The sequence below is a fragment of the Accipiter gentilis genome, chromosome 32 (genome assembly GCF_929443795.1).
Source record: "Accipiter gentilis chromosome 32, bAccGen1.1, whole genome shotgun sequence".
Lineage (NCBI taxonomy): Eukaryota > Metazoa > Chordata > Aves > Accipitriformes > Accipitridae > Astur > Astur gentilis.
Window position 1 is genome coordinate 8,346,384 of NC_064911.1, and position 3,240 is coordinate 8,349,623.

Below are 3,240 nucleotides of genomic sequence, written 5' to 3' on the forward strand. Positions count from 1 at the left end.
CACAGGAGAAGAAAGGACCTCTTGCAGGGGTCATACCTATGAGGAGTTCCTCCTGAGTGGTTGTTGTTAGTTACTCTTTGAGCTAGCTTTTTATATCAAGTACACAAGCTATACTGTTCTCTAGTCATCACAAGAGGGTTGCAAAGGCTCAGTCAGGCACGTGTGGTAATTTAATCTTCTGAAAAGTCCTGTAGATTCAAAGCTGCTTCTGCACAAATAAACAAGTGATGAATTTGAGAGACATGTAAAGTGTCTGGACCTCAAAATTTACCAGGGATCCACACATCCCTGTTCACTTCATCAACTACAGCACTGGCCTGAGAGTGCCTCTGCACGTACCCAGCAACTGATTTAAAGTGATGTCTTCTGCTTTGCTGACAGTCCCACCTCTGACAGCTCATATGAACAAACCCTGAGGGCTTTTTGCTCCCTCTTCTCTAGGGTCCTGTTTCACGTCATTTCAGAGAAATGGGCCAGGAGCACAGAAAGTTCAGGTCCTGATGGTCTCCCCTGTCACAAAACCCATGTCCATGTACAGCTCCAACGGATGCTGCTGAGAATGCCCGCCAGAGGAGGGACTGATGGCTGGTGAGACTTTGATGCAGAATAACCTTGTTCTGGGAGACTGCACTTCCCCAAACACCTGGGGGACTGCAACAAAAAGTGGAAGAAAATTTCCCTGCTGCTGCCCACAGCTCTCCACATCTGGATTAACGTGTAACAGTCCCCTGAGCTGGGACCCCAGCCCAGCACCACACTGTGTGCCGCTTTCCTCCTTTCCCTTGGCTAACAACCCCATTGACAAAAAAGGGAGGCTTTGTTTTGTTGTTGCTCTCCTAATACTTTCATAGCACTGTACTAAAAACAAGGGCTCAAGGGTTTTCTGTGATATAATCTCCCACATTTTTTCTTGCAGGGCACTTAGGCAGGGATGCAACACATCCCTTAGCTGTCGGGGCTGGCTCTAGCTCCATTAGGGATGCAGTAAAACTAAGGAAAGAGAGGTTTCCTCACCCTGCTCAACAGAGTGTAAGAGACTCCTTGTTTATGCGTATATCGCTACAACAGTCATTTTCTAATGCTGCTGAAATGTTAAACTAATGCTGAAACTAATGTGCAATATCCCAGGGATTTCCCACAGATGAATTTGCATTTAGATATTTACAAAGTAAGGTGTTGTTTCACATACATATAATTTAGCCACAAAACATCAGTGAAACATATACATCAGTCAGGAATCACAACGTTCCTTATAAGAAGGCTGTTTCTTAAGTACTCGAACATTTGTAAGACACAACAAATGCAATTCAGACATGAAACTGGCCCTTCAGATTTCCTTACACAGTTGTGCCTGTGTTTATTCCCAAGATGTGTTGAAAGCATTCTCCTTCTTTCCTAGTCCACTGCTTGGTGTCTGCACCTCTGTTTTGCTGGAGAGGTTGAACTACAGCTTGAACTACAGACAGCTTGAACTACAGCCATATTTCATAGCAAACTGACAGCATTGATTTGGTTCATGACCCGTTTTGCTAGTATGCCATAGAAAGGGAAATTCAATTTGTAACTGCTCAGCAAGGGTCATTCATGAGCGAGGAATGATCTGGCATGGAGGGCAAGAAGAGGTTGCCCTGGCTGGAAGCAGGGATGCCAGAGACAGTGAAGTTGAAGTTTCACTGGGTGATGAGATAAGAAATGCCACAGCGGTGTCTTGTAGCAATGGTGCGATGGGAGAGCTCAGGGGCCACCTTTGGGCAGCAGAGCTGGTGCTGGGGGATGGACCATGGGGCTGAGGTGCCCCGTGCTGATGCTGACATGAAGGGTACAGGTGCAAGTGTAAGGAATCAGCTCGTGCTACATTTTGCATAGTCCTCGTAGAACCGCTTATGGCGGTAGGACTCTGTTCAATACATTGTTCATTAGATCTTTTTGTATTTAAGCACAAACGTGTGTTTAATTTGCCTCAAGGGGTACAATAAAAATCCCCCAACACTATTCTGCCAGATCCTCTGCCACCATTTAGTTTCCTGTTGAAAGTGCTAATTTACATTAATTGAGGAGCTCATGTCAGTAATTTTTAATGTAACAAGACTAAAGGAACAGAAGCAGAGTAAGGACATGCACAGCTAGTTCCACCTAAACAGTTTATGGGCAATCGTATACACTACACGCAGTATTTTAGGCTTCAGACTACCCCTGCCCCAAATTATAACACTAAAGCACTAAACAGCTGTGAGGAACTGACTTTATTTGCCTTACCTGTAGTAGATGATGCTCTTCTATTCCTTTCTCATTGTCAGAAGCTAGAAAAGTAGAAAAAAGGTTAGGGAAAAATACCACCACTTGTAAATATCCAGATGTCAGGATCCATTCTCTCCTGGGAACTGTTAAGATACCATAATGATCATTAACAGATTCCAATATGCCTTGAACAAATAGGTTTAATACTCTAGATAACAGTTTCAGTTCTTCAATTCTTTAGCCACAGTACCTTATATAAATTGAGGAAATGGTCCCCCGCTTTGAAGGAATTTACATAACCTAAACGAAGTTTCCATACACATAACATTAATTCCAAAGACTCTGAATGTACATCACCCTGTCATTGCTCATGTCACTCCATGGGAATGACAGAGTTTTCTACTCTAGGTTGACACTGCTTGGAATAGGGGTGCATTGAAAACTAAACGCCCAACCCACACCCTTCTCCCTTGACAGCACGTATCCGTGCTGTGCTAATGTCGCCCTTGCTGTGGATGTGTAGCCAACTCATCTGCAGCTACCAGGACGATGCTCTTGCAGCAGCAGAATGACAGGCAGCTATGCAGCTTTACAGGAGCTGCTGAGCAGGCTAGTGGAATGAAAGTGCTCACTTTCCTACCAGCTGTGTCTTACACCAAAACAACACCCCAGTCAACTTCTCTTTTTCATATAAAAACACCAGTACTACTTGCTCCACCCTGCTTCTGCGTGGTTGGAGCTCAAGAGACAGTGGAAGAGGAGAGACTTGAAATGAGCACCCTTCCTTGCATAGTTATATTTAACTTCCTGAGTCGAGCGATATTTAAGCAGCTTAAGGGTTTGGTTTTCCTTTTTGTTTTACACCAGTTTGGATATTTTTCTTCTTTTTTTTTTTGCTCTCTTCCCTTATTTTTTGGTAGCTTCTATTTGTTGGGTTTATTTCATTTATTTTGGCAGGATGTTTTGTTGGGGGGGGGGGGGGCTCGGGGGCGTGTTCTTTTT